At 45.2% G+C, this 14031-nt stretch overlaps 1 pseudogene; it reads right to left on the reverse strand.

Moving 5' to 3' along the window:
• Positions 1 to 2023: 2023 nt before the first annotated feature.
• Positions 2024 to 2662, reverse strand: LOC139006327 (small ribosomal subunit protein eS8 pseudogene; annotated as a pseudogene).
• Positions 2663 to 14031: the final 11369 nt, after the last annotated feature.

The raw sequence follows: 14031 nt of genomic DNA on the forward strand, positions 1-14031 counted from the left end.
GTTAGGAATTTTTCTAACCAGAATGCCTCAGTGGTTACTTTCAGTTGTTGAGCGTCTCAGGCCTGCCAGGTAGCCCTCTTTCCATCCACCTTGTGTTATTTCCCCAGACCTATTGCTGGTAGAAAGCCCTCTCCCAGAGTTGTTTCCCTTCATTCCTTTGGTCCCAGTTTTCCCTGCTTTGTCTGGCAGATTGGAGCTTCTGCAGTGGGGCTTGAGATCTAGCCCCTAGGCAGGCACATGGCACCTCCTTACAGATCATACCCCACCTCCCCACCTTACTCAGTGTGATAATTACTTGGTGCATTGGAGTCAAAGGCTCCTGTGTTCTCCCCAGAAAGCAGTTTATATTCTTGTTCAATGTTCTCAATGAGAATATTTTTCCTTCTAAATCTTCCTGTACATGAAAGTCTGCCCTCACTCTAGCAAACTTCCTTAACTTGTTCAGATCTATTTTCCTCTTGCACCTTGACTCTTCTGAGAAGGCTAAAAAAGCTAATTCCAATGTAACCCTGATATTTGGGGGGGCTAGCAATCTGAATCTGTGCCAGCAAGCCCAGTGTACATTCTTGATAACCTATAATTAAGTCACTGCCTCTTTCCCAGAAACTGGCCTTGCAAAACCTGTTACCTAAATACAGAGGCCATAAACTTTGAACAATGCACAGCCTGGAGGGCAGGGGTTATTAATGCTGGTGCCAGGCCAGACCATCAGATATGGTCTCAAGACCCCCAACACCTGGGGCCTTTTTGCAAAGCCCAAGAAGGGACTGGAAGCATAATCCAAATTTGAGGGACAAAAACCCCAGAAAGATATAAAAGAGAAGCCCCCTGCTTGTTACTTTACTCAGATTTGGGAAGTTATTCCACTGAGTCTGCTGGCATAATAAACAGTGTAACTCCTTTTCTCTAAAGTGTTGCTTGGTTTTTCTCTGGTCTTCTGCAACACTCCCATTACATTCCAGATGGGGTGGGATTCCCTCCAGCAGCTCTTTCTCTGATCCAGAAGTCCTCTGTGTAGAGCTACTTCGTTCTCTCCTTGTAGGGCCTGACACTTTACTCTGACATTGAAACAGGAATTTTAGGGGAATATAGGCAGGCTTAGGGAATTTTTAGAATGAGGGTCCATGAAAAAACACAGGGCTACAGATTGGGAGAAGGTACATCTCCATAACACAAGGAAGCCAGGTGCAGGGAAAGGCAACAGTTGCATTTACATAAGACAGGGGAGCTGTAAATAGTCCAAAAGGTCTATATTTACAAAATAAAGAAGAAGGAAGACAGAAAGAAAAGAACAATGAGGGAGGAGGGCATCACATGTCCCATGTGGTGTTTGACCTTTGAGTTCAGAAGTTACTATAGTAACCAATCTAAGGGAACAGTGACCAATCAGAGGGGATATCAAGTCACCAGGATCTGCAGCCTTTATAAGCCATAGGGAAAAGGAACTCAGTGGGTCCCTTTCCTCCTCCCCACGTGGGAGTGCATTCTGTGGGACTCTTTTCCTCTCCCCATGTGGGAGTCTGTACTTGTTTTTCAATAAATCTCCACCTTTATTGTACTACTCTCTGTGGATTCATTCTTCAACTCTAGTGGACAAAGAATCCAGGTTCCAGTCCAAAAATCCATTTCAGCATCATAGCATGGCCTAGTGTGGTCTGCAATGTCAGAGCTTAGAAAGTCAAAAAGAGATATGTGTGCAACTATCTCTTCTATTTGCAGTGAACAGGGTCCAGGCCAGGTAAAGACTCTGAGAACAGAATCTTCAACTGGATGTGGAGGCATGGAACTTGTGCTTGGAATTGATTCAAAGTTTCTGTTATTTGGGCACAAAATACTGACATAGATTTGCCTACAGCTCTCTTCCTGGGCAGATTTTCAAAATCAGAAAGTAGTATTTACAGTTTCTCTTTTACTTTTCTTGTCCTAAATCTTGAACTTCTTTGTTGTTGTTGGGTTTTTTTGTTTGTTTGTTTTTTACAACAATAAACATCTCTACATGAGCTAAGGTAGGAGGGAGGAGGATTTATTTGCCTTTCTGGGCCTTGAATTTCCTCAGATAGAACCCCAGATCCTTGCCCTCAAGCATACAGCCACCTGTGAGGCCACGTTGGCCTGGACTCGTGGGGATGTACTCAGAAGCTTGCCTGCTACAACTGCTCCTTGAGCAGACTGCTACACTGGGCATTCCTTTTCCTTTCGTTATATTTCTTCTGAATTTTCTTTTAGTGTGTTTAGTTTAAAATCTCTTCCTCCTCAGAAGTCAGCTTGGCCCCCTTCTTGTGGCCCAGGGGCCATGCCCAGTGGGACTCGTACCACTGCTGGTACCGTGCTGTCAGTGAGCACGATGCAGGTCCACACTAGGCTCTTGGGGTGGCCCAGTTCATTGTTGGATGCAGTGTAGATGTCAGCAATCCTTGTGTTGCACATACAGTACTCTGATCCCCAGAATTTGCCTATACTCAGCCTCAAGGCTCAATATTTCTTGGGCTGTGTGTACTTGTATGAGGTGGGGGCCAATCTTAGCGCTGGTAGCAGGGCACCCCAGCTCATATTTTTGCTTCTTGTGGTAGGATTTTCTCTTGTCCCAAGTCTTGTGGCACTTGTGCCAGTTGTTTCTGTAGCTCGGTGCCTGCCAGAAAGTATCTTGAACTTCTAATAACATCATTCCACAAATGACTTCTGATTTCATCCAGTCTTCAGCAAAAATTTTAGGATACTGGAACCTAACCTAACTCTTCTTCCCTCTCCCTTTATAATCTCTATTGGTTCATTGTCAGCTCCTTGTGACACCTCCCCCTCTCATATCCCTAACCTAGGAGAGCAGATTTGGTTAGTTGGTCCCTGAATATCCATTCTCTACTCATTTCTGAGCCCCAAACTAATTGGAATCAGAAATGTGCCCAGCTAACAGACTGCACTTCTTAGCATCCCTTGTGGCCAGATATAGATATGTGAGTACATTCTGGCAAGTAGTATTAAGTAGAAGCTTTTGGTAAGGATTTTCAGGGAAGCTTCTTTAAAAAATTTCAAGCTGTTAAGTAAAATCGGATATTCCCATCTATCTTTCCTTCTTTCCATGTTGGAATGTAGATGCCATGTCTGGGTGTCCAGTAGCTGTATTGGACAGAAGGTGACCTTGAGGATAGAAGCCACATGCAGAAGATGGTGAAACGGTAAGGGGAGGACTCTGCAGAGATAACTTGGCAGCCCTGGACTCCTTGTCCCTGGATTTAATTTACGCGAAGAATTAAATTTCTTCCTTGGGAGGCAGCTCATATTTCTAGTATCTGTTTCAAGCTACCAACACAATGCTCAACTTATACACTGAGAGGGTAGAAAGTGATCTAATGCAATGTAGGTGATATTTACCTCCATGGCTGTGGGGAAGACACCTCAAGCTCTTGTTTACAGAACTATAGAGTCCCTTCTCACTCTCAGAAATATATCCTGTCTTCTCGGAATCCTAGGTTTTCCTGACGTCCTCCCCGGTAATAATTTTACTCTCCTGAATATGGTGTTTGCAGGAAGGTGCACCTGAATTTCTGTGTTACATACTAGAATTGCATAGGCTGCTATGATGACTGTCCAATATATAGCAATGCTTAATTTGGGATCTAATTAAACATTGCTATATATACGTGCATATGAATTGTTATTATGCTGTAATTCAAAGGCTACCCCACATATTTTTCTGTGACGGAAAGTTTTTGGCCGGGGATATTAACCTGAGAAGAGGACAGAAAAATCCCAAATAGTGAAAGCTACTGGTGTGCCCATGTTTCCCCTTGGACTGAAAGTTAGCATCTGAAAGGCATCACAGAATCAATGAGGACAAGACAGGGGCTTCCGGGAGGTGGCAGAACAGTAGGAATTGGCTCCAGTTGTACTTTACCTTTTTCCTTCCCGGAACTGAATGTCCCAGCTTTACTCTGACAACGAAGAAGTCAGTGAAATCTCCCACAGGAGCCACAAAACCCAAAGAAAGCACTTCATACCCTTTGATTTAGGGATCCAACACGGCAGTGATCTCTGGTATGTTTCAGATGGCGTGATTTCTTCTTGTTAGGACACTGGATGCCCAGTTTGGCAGAGTCGGCAATCACTGAGAGACAATTGCAAGCCTTCAATTCCAACACAGCAGGCACCTTGAGGTGTTGAAACGTGTGTTCTTTCACAGTTCTGCCAAGAATAAGTATGTTGCTAAGTAGTCTAACACTTAAAAGCAATTCATGCTCCCTAATAACCTTTTCTGTTAAGTAATGAACACTAACAATGGTCAAAAAATAATTAGGAGCATTCTTTTAAGATTGAGAGAAACCCACAGGATATATACACTGAGTGGCCAGATTATTATGACCACCTGACGTTTGTAGGCAAATTAACTATAATTGCGTGCTGAAGTTGCTAGAGGGCCAGACCATTATAAATAGGGAAGCAGGTTGTTTACCACAACAGTATAAGTGACTTTTTTTCTGAAGATATGGGTAAACAATGCTATTTAACAGCCTTTGAACGTGGGATATATTTGAATGTGAGTAGCCAGATTATTATGACCACCCCATGAGTACTTCGTTGGGCCACCTTTTGCCTTCAATACTGCGGCGATTCTTCTTGGCATTGACTCCATGAGATGTTGAAAGGTGATGTGAGGAATCTGACACCATGCATGATGAACAGCACTGTCCGGTTCTGTGAGATTTGATGGTTGTGGAACCAGATGCCTAATGGCTCTTTTAACTTCGTCCCACAAATGCTCAATTGGATTGAGATCTGGTGATTGTGGGGGCCACCTAAGCAAGGTAAAGACTCCCTCACGTTCTTGAAACCACTCCTGCTCAATATGAACACTGTGGAATGGCACATTGTCTTGTTGGAAGAAGCCATCTCCATTGGGATATGCCATCAACATGATAGGATGAACTTGATCAGCAATGAGACTTAGGTATGTTGTGCTATTCAGATATTGTTCCACATGAATTAAAGGGCCTATATCATGCCAGGAAAACATGCCCCAAACCATAACACTGCCCCCACCTGCTTGAAGGATTGTACTCATGCGTGTGGGGTGCATGCTTTCATGCTGTTTCCGCCAAATTCTCACTCTGCTATCTGCATGATGCAACTGGAAAGTGATTCATCGGACCACATGACTTTTTTCCAGTGCTCAGCTGTCCAATCCTTGTGTTCCTGTGTGAATTGGAGACATTTTGTCTTGGTAACTGCAGACAGCAAAGGTGATTGAACAGGCCTTTGGCTTCCATATCCCATACGATGCAGTGTACGGCTAATTTGCCTACAAATGTCAGGTGGTCATAATAATCTGGCCACTCAGTGTGTATATATCCCACGTTCAAAGGCTGTTAAATCATGTTGTTTACCCATATCTTCAGAAAAAAATCACTTCTACTGTTGTGGTAAACAACCTGTTTCCCTATTTATAATGGTCTGGCCCTCTAGCAACTTCAGCACGCAATTATAGCTAATTTGCCTACAAACGTCAGGTAGTCATAATAATCTGGCCACTCAGTGTGTGTGTGTGTGTGTGTGTGTGTGTGTGTGTGTATGTGTGTGTGTGTGTGTGTGTATAGTTTGTTTTGGTTTGGTTCTCATCATCATATATATTTGATAATACCCACTTCTCAGGATCAGACTTGATAATCAGTTGGTCTCAAAGACGCTGTCCAAAGCCACTCACCTTGGGGTATAGTGTACTGGTTTCTGCCAGTGAAATTCTTCAATGTAGGAAGGTTTCAATATGTCTGTACTTTGTCTTATTATTTTGTGTGTGTGTGAACCACTATGATAGTAAGTGCCTGAGAGCTACTGGATAAAGAATCTGAGAAATGATTTAGTATCCTTTGGTTAGGATCTCACCAGTTTTTTATTTCAAGCAATGCAATCTTTCAAGGTTCTAGCTTGAAACTGGCAAACCAAAATTCTTCTTCATTCCATTGACCAGAGCATGTCACAAGGTAAATCCAGGTTCAAGGAATGGGGAAGTAGACTCTTTTTGAAAACATTCTTATATGTTTATTGACTTGAGAGAGAGAGAGAGAGAGAGAGAGAGAGAGACCAATGTGAGAGAGAAACATTGACCGGTTGCCTTCTGCACACACCTCAACTGTGGATCAAAATGGCAACCTAGCTATGAGCCCCAACCCAGAATTGAACCCATGATCTTTCTGTCTACAGGATGATGCTCCAACCCACTGAGCCACCCAGAAAGGGTAGGGAAGTAGACTCTTAATGGGCATAAGTTCAAAGCTTCACTGCAAAGGATATGAAACAGGGAGACACAAACCACGGTGCCTGCAATCAGTCTGCCCAGTGAGTAGCACTAGGCACCAAGGGAGCAGGTGGAACACGCATGTGTTCCAGCAGAGCAGTCAGGAGACATTCCCTGAGGGTGTGATTTATTTTGAATCAAAATTGTCATTGAAAGAGTGAAAATAACAGTCAGGGGAGGGGCAGGCACTTCAAGGCAGAAGGAGTGACCTAAGAGGGGACAAAGTCAGGATGCAATACCTTTTGAGAATTATATTTGTGATGGGCAAATACAACAAAGAATCGACAAACAGCCTTTTGAAACACAACCAGCTTTTTGTGTAATTGGGAAAATTTATATTACCTCAATAAAAGAAAATTTCTTTCTTTCTTTTCTGATTATTTTGTTACCTTATTTGATTAAAAAGCTGAAGGTTTTCCTTTCTCCTTGACATGCAGAGGAATAGGAAAACACACCCTGAAAGAATGTAATTTGGGACTTTTCAGCATACATGGAAATGTCTTCTTGACAGAGTTGTCTTTACAGCTATATTTTTGAAGGACTAATGAACACTTCTCATCCTGAGAAAGCTCAGAAGGGAACCATTTAGAATGAATGACATGTGGATAGATGGCTGCCAATCAATCTGTATAGAAAGCAATTTTCTGAATGTCAGAGGATGGCAAGGAGGACCAGAAGGGATCTGAAAAGAGAAAGACTGATTTCAAGACATGAATATAATTTTCAAAATATTCAATCTCATGAGGGGGAGATAGAAGAAAATTCCAACAGTCATGAACACAGAGCTAAAGGACAAACATGCAATAGAGAAAACAACGAAATGATTAGTCTAGATGAGATTTCAAAAAAATCATTCAATTCCCATTGTTTTCTATTGACTCCTTAGGTCATATGATATTCCACAATTTAAAATGATCGTAGTTTTCATAACTGCATACAACATATTAAATTTTTTAGATAATTAAATATTGGCTCAAAACCAGATTAATTTGTCATTTGTTATGAATGATAGCCATGAGTTTGGAAGGAGTGCCAGAACTGGAATATTTTCATAATTATAGGACGATATCATTGTTTTATTTGTTTGTGTTTTTCTTTGATAAGTTCTTTTTAGGGTTTTAGCATTCCATGTCTGGCATTTCCTCCTGCCAGCTATCCTCACTTATTTCTCTGGCATACCACTAGTTTTTCTCTGAGAGTAATTCAAGTTTATTTTTTCTTATATGAAGTCTTTTCTGTCTCTGCAACACCTCTCTACCCAACTTGGTAGAACCAAACACCTTTTTTTATGTGCAAGCACTACACTTAATACCAGTCTCTAATATCTGTTATCACAACATGTTCACCTATTAATGTCTGTCTTCACTATTAGACTGCTTTTTTTCCAACAGTAAAGTGTATGTTTTCTTAATCTTTGTGTTCTCCCTTCCTGTAATGATGACATCGCAATTGCTTGCTATGGAAGTAAGCTATGAATAAATGAATCAGCCGAAACCGGTTTGGCTCAGTGGATAGAGCGTCGGCCTGTGGACTGAAAGGTCCCGGTTTCGATTCCGGTCAAGGGCATGTACCTGGGTTGCAGGCACATCCCCCATTGGGAGATGTGCAGGAGGCAGCTTATCGATGTTTCTCTCTCATAGATGTTTCTAACTCTCTATCTCTCTCCCTTCCTCTCTGTGGAAAATCAATAAAATATATTTTAAAAAAATGAATGAGTGGCTTTCAACTGCAAATGCAGTTTTGAAAGAGGTAGATGTTTTCATACAAAAAATAATAAAAAGTACATATGAACTTAGATTTCTTTTAATTTATTGCTTATAAAACCATTTCACATCCTCTATCATTCAATTGAGACAACAACTATATCACCCTTATTTTAAAAGTAAGAACACGTGGGTTCCCAGTGGGTTATGTGGCGCCATAAAGTAAAATGCAAACATTCAGCCATAGCCACGCACTCCAGGTTGTGCATTGTTCAGGGAAATAGCAGCTAAAATGGGACAGCCGTTCTGCAATTAACTTTTTGTAACATAAAGTTTGGGTGTTTTTTTGGGGGGGGATTCATTTTTCTTAAGTATAAACAAGGGAAGTAGACAAGGTGACTCCTGAGAGACCTTTAATTCTAACTTATGAAACCTACTCACAAATTCATTAAAACTCTGCATCTGGGCACCACATTATATGGCCACCAGATGGCGATGCAGCTTAATTCAGTGCTCAGGTCTGCTACCCCAACATCTGAGGAAACAGGGCAATTTCCCGAAGTCAGAAGTTTTTAAAAGATAGATATTCTATCATAATTGAGAGTTCACCATTTCCCTCCCAAATGTGACTTCCCGAACTTCCCTTCAGGAGAAAATGTTTTTAGGATGCCAGCCATTCATAAACGCAAGCCAGAGGAACTATCAACTGGAGGCCAGTGCCGGAACACAGATAAGAAGGAAGTCCTGTAAATGACGGGAAACAAAGCACAGTGTCCAGGCCAGGTCAAATACCTGTAAACATAAAAAAAGATTCAAGACTGTGGATCCTCACTGGACTCTAAACTTCATTATTTCAGACACCAGGTTTGTCCATTTCTGAATTCTCAAGAAATACACAGTGAACAAATTGTATCTACTAGGAGTAAATGGATGTGACAGGGGCTAAGGAAGAGATAGTCACTCCCGTGTTGGAGTTCACAATCAGAATCAGCTATTTAGCATACATTTACTGGACACTGTCTGTGCCAGGCTCTGTGCTAGGTCTCAGGAAAGCAGGTAAGAATGGTTACTGTTATTTATTGCTTGCTAACTCCCAGGGACTGTGCTCAGCACTCTAATATTTAACTCCCTAAATCCTCATGGCAACACTATACCTGAAGCATTATTATCCCCCTTTTAGAGATAACGAAAAGGAGGCTCAGAGAGATTAAGGAAAATGCTAAGGTCACTGACTGCTGTTTTTATAATCATGGAAAGACAAGAGGACAGGTACATGCCAACAAACATAACAGATATATTCCAGACAGTAACTAGAAAGGCAGGTGGAAACGTTCAGGTCACAGTATTTATTCTTGCCTTGATTCTTTAAAATCACTTACACTGGTTCAGAATAGGAAAAAAGTAACATTTCTGATTTGTCTCACATTAGCCATGGTCTACCAATTCCTCACGGATGTGTGGTTTTAGGCTGGCTCATTTGGTGATTCTTAATCCAGAAAATGTTATTTCCCCAGTTGAAACTATTGCCACTATACCTGAATCCTGGGAAATATTATTTTATTGTCAAAACTTTTCCAACTTATTCTTAGACTAGAGAAAAGGTAAAGAGACAAGTTCCCAGGGTGGTGTAAGATTCCCTTATCCAAGGTTTGATTTAGATCTGTCTTAAAACAGAAATTTTTAAAAGTTTATATTCCTTCTACCAAGTTGCATAGATTACTTTTAAGTCTGGTCTCAATTTAAAAGCTATCTTTTGTTAATATGTGCACTTTATGTATGCTAATATAATGTATACATACATACATACATACATATATACATACAAGTTTGGAGAAAAGTAGGTTTACAGTAGTTTATATCAAAAATCTACACTAATAAAAGAGAAACATGGTAATTGGCGTACGACCGCTACCCTTCCCATTGGCTAATCAGCATATCCTTATGCAAATTAACTGTCAGCCAAGATGGTGGCCGGCAGCCATGCACTGAAGCGAGCAGGGAGGCTTGCTTCCTCCAGGAACTGCAGACTCCAACGTTCCCCGCCTCACTTGCCGGACTCTCAACTGCAACTCTAAGCAACTATTACTATGTTGCAAATAAGAAGCTAAACAAAACCGGCTTTCAGTCAGCCCCGGACCGCAACATTGTATCCATGTTTTCAGCAGCGAGGCCTCAGAGCTAAAGCTGGCCCAGAATAAAAAAAAAAAAAAAGAAAACAAGGAGCGGTTGGGAGCTTTTAGTCAACTGCCAGCGGGAAAACAGCCCTCAGCCCCTCAGCCAGCCTGGCCAGGCACCCCAGTGGGGACCCCCACCCTGATCCAGGACACCCTTCAGGGCAAACCAGCCAGCCCTTACCCATGCACCAGGCCTCTATTCTATATAGTAAAAGGGTAATATGCCTCCCAGCACCGGGATCAGCATGACAGGGGGCAGCGCCCAAACCCCCTGATCAGCCCTGCTCTGTGCCTGATAGGGGGGAGCTCCCCAATCCCCCGATTACCCTGCGGCTCTGTGTGTGACAGGGTGCAGTGCACCAACCCCCTGATCGGCCCTGCCCTGAGTGTGACAGTGGCGGCGCCCCAACCCCCTGATTGGCCCTGCTCTGTGGGTGATAGAAGGTGGCGCCCTAACCCCCCTCCACGGGCCTTGCTCTGTGTGTGACAGGGTAGAGCCATAACCTCCCCATTGGCCCTGCCCTGAGTGTGACAGGGTGCAGTGCCCCAACCCCCTGATCCGCCCTGCTCTGTGTGTGACAGGGGGCGGTGTCCCAACTCCCCTATCGGCCCTACTCTGTGCTTGACAGAGGTGAGCTCCTCAACCCCCTGATGGGCCCTGCTCTGTGCGTGACAGGGGGGAGCTCCCCAACCCCCTGATCAGCCTTGCTCTGTGAGTGACAGGGAGCAGCGCCCCAACCCCCTGATTGGCCCTGTTCTGTGAGTGACAGGGGGCAGCGCCCCAACCCCCTGATCGTCCCTACTCTGTGCGTGACGGGGGTGGCACCGCAACCTCCCCATCGACCCTGCCTTGAGTGTAGCAGGGGGTGGTGCCCCAACCCTCCAATCAGTCTACCCTGAGCGTCACTGAGGGTGGCATTGCAACCTCCCGATCCGCCCTGCTCTGTGCATGACGGGGCGGCGCCCCAACTCCCCAATCAGCCCTGCTCTGAGCCTGACCAGGGGCTGCACTTAGGGATTAGGCCTGCCCTCTGCCACCTGGGAGCAGGCCTAAGCCAGCAGGTCTTATCTCCCGAGGGGTCCCAGACTGTGAGAGGGCACAGGCCGGGCTGGGGGACCCATCCCCCCCCCCCCCCCGAGTGCACAAATTTTTGTGCACCGGGCCTCTAGTAATATAATAATTAACAAATAATCAAACAAGAATAAATTCTGTCTTTCATGCACCCACAACTGTAAACTTACTTTTGCCCCATCCAGTATATTCCCATATCCCTAAACTGAAGGAAACATTTCTGGAAGCAAAGAAGGAAGAGAACAAGAAGAGGTATTTTTGCTCATGGCTCATAATATAAAATTGACTGAGAGTCCCCCTAACAGGAAACATTAAAGAACTAAAGACGCATCACATTTTTTATCGCAAGCTAAAATGGGAGGAACAAATCCAGTCAAACAACCTCCACCCACAAAGGGTGGCACTTTTTATATACAAACTGGTAGCAGAGATTGCTTATAAGAGTAAGTCTCTATCTCCAAGGCTAATTTTTTCAAATGACCTCCTAGTAGAGAACATTAAACCAAAGAACAGAGTTTGGGCAGAGCAAAGAGCCAATGTCTAGGAGACAAACATTCTTGAAGATCGTAAATATTCAATTTTGGCTTTGCTTGTTGACTTAAAGTCTATTGTAGAAGAGAATGCCAATGATTTCTCAGTATTTCTTCCTCCTTTATTCCTCTTAGTAATAAAAGCTTTATAGTTTAAGTGCAGCCTTCTCACTGAATTCCCCAGCTCCCAGTGGAATGTGAGGGCAAGTAATGTGCCAGGGTCCATATTACCCTCTTTCCTTGGGTGCAGGGACTGGAGAGAGGGTGTTGATGGCAGCTGCCCACACTCCTCACTCATCTCTGCTTAGAGGAGTGACTTAAATACTATGTCTTACAACATCTCTACATTTTAAAATTACTTTTGTTACAAGAGCTAGCTAATACAGAAATTTGTGCCTGAATGTCAATCATTATTATAACAAAAAAAAAATCTGTGGCCATTCCTTAGCAGTAAGGCAGAAAATAGCAAACAAAGAGGTATTGCAGCCTTTGAGACCTGGTGCCCCTTGTACTGTGGCAAAACATTTAGTAAAAGTATTACCTAGGATAGCTTGAGGCTGACCTTTTGCCTCCAAAGCATAGAGCTAACTTCAGTGGAACAGTTGAAAAGTAAGAAAAGTGACTTGTCCAAATTTCCATGGTTAAAATAGAACTTAAGTCTCTGTTTTTTTATTCATTTAAATAGAGGCCTGGTGCACAAAAATTTGTGCAATGGCAGCGGGGGGGGTGGGGTGGCGTGTACCTCAGCCCCACTTGTGCCCTCTCACAGTCTGGGACCCCTCCGGAGATAACGACCTGCTGGCTTAGGCCCACTCCCGGGTGGCAGAAGGCAGGCCCAATACCTAGGTGCAGCCCCTGGTCAGGCTCAGAGCAGGGCCGATTGGGGAGTTGGGGCTCCGCCCCCTGTCATACACAGAGCAGGGCGGATCGGGAGATTGCGATGCCACCCCCAGTCACGCTCAGGGTAGGGCCGATTGAGGGGTTGGGGCGCCGCCCCCTGTCACACTCAAGGCAGGGTCGATGGGAGGTTGCGGCGCCACCCTCTGTCACCCACAGAGCAGGGCCCATCTGGGGGGTTGGGGCTCCGTACCCTGTCACACACAGAGCAGGTGGATCAGGGGGTTGGGGTGCCGCCCCCTGTCACACTCACGGCAGGGTCGATGGGGAGGTTGCGGCTCCACCCCATCACACACAGAGCAGGGCCCATGGGGGGGTTGGGGCACCGGACCCTGTCACACACAGAGTAGGGCCAATCAAGGGGTTGAGGAGCTCCCCCCTATCAGGCACAGAGCAGGGCCAATCAGGGGCTTGGGGGGCCTTCCCCTGTCACAAACAGAGCAGGGAGGATAGGGAGGTTGTGGCCTTGCCCCCTGTCACACACAGAGCTGCAGGGCGATCAGGGGGTTTGGGCACTGCCCCTGTCACGCTACTCCAGGGGCCAGGAGGCCTCGCAGCTCTGCTGATCCCAGTGCTAGGAGGCCTCGCTGCTCCACTGCTCCCCGTGCTGGGAGGCCTCGTGGCTCCGCTTGACACAGGGGCAGTGAGGCCTCACTGCTCCTCTGATCCCAGTGCTGGGAGGCTCTGCTGATCCTGGTGCTAGGAGGCCTCGCGGCTCCGCTGATCCCAGGTTCGGGAGGCCTCGTGGCTCCGCGGATCCTGGTGCTGGGAGGCATATTACCCTTTTACTATATAGGATAGAGGCTTGGTGCATGGGTGGGGGCTGGCTGGTTTGCCCTGAAGGGTTTCCCGGATCAGGGTGGGGGTCCCCACTGGGGTGCCTGGCCAGCCTGGATGAGGGGCTGATGGCTGTTTGCAGCTGGTCACACCCCCTTCAGGGTGGGAGTCGCCACAGGGGTGCCTGGCCAGTGTGGGTGAGGGGATGAGGGCCATTTTTAGGCTGGTGGGTGACCGAAGCTCCCAACCTCTCCTTTTTTTCTTATTTTCTTTTATTCTGGGATTTATTTACCTTCTATGGCTGTCACTGGAGCTGAGAGCCGGCTTTAGCTCTGAGGCTCGTCTCCAGCTCTGAGACCTTGGCTGCTGAAAGAAGGAATCGAGGGTTTGTTTGGGTTCTATAATTGCAACATTGTTTTGGTCCTGCTCACTCCAGCTCTGACAGCTGAAAGCAGGTTTCCGGTTTTTTTTAGCTTCTATAATTGCAACATTGTTTCTTAGAGAGCAGCTCAGAGGCCGGCAAGGAAGGCGGGGAACCTTGGCTTCCTCCATTGCTGGAGCAAGCAAGCCTCCTGTTCGCTTCAGCTGCCTG

Source organism: Myotis yumanensis, unplaced genomic scaffold (assembly GCF_028538775.1).
Source record: "Myotis yumanensis isolate MYYU_CA2020_CCGP unplaced genomic scaffold, mMyoYum1.0.hap1 SCAF_3, whole genome shotgun sequence".
In the NCBI taxonomy this organism is placed as follows: domain Eukaryota; kingdom Metazoa; phylum Chordata; class Mammalia; order Chiroptera; family Vespertilionidae; genus Myotis; species Myotis yumanensis.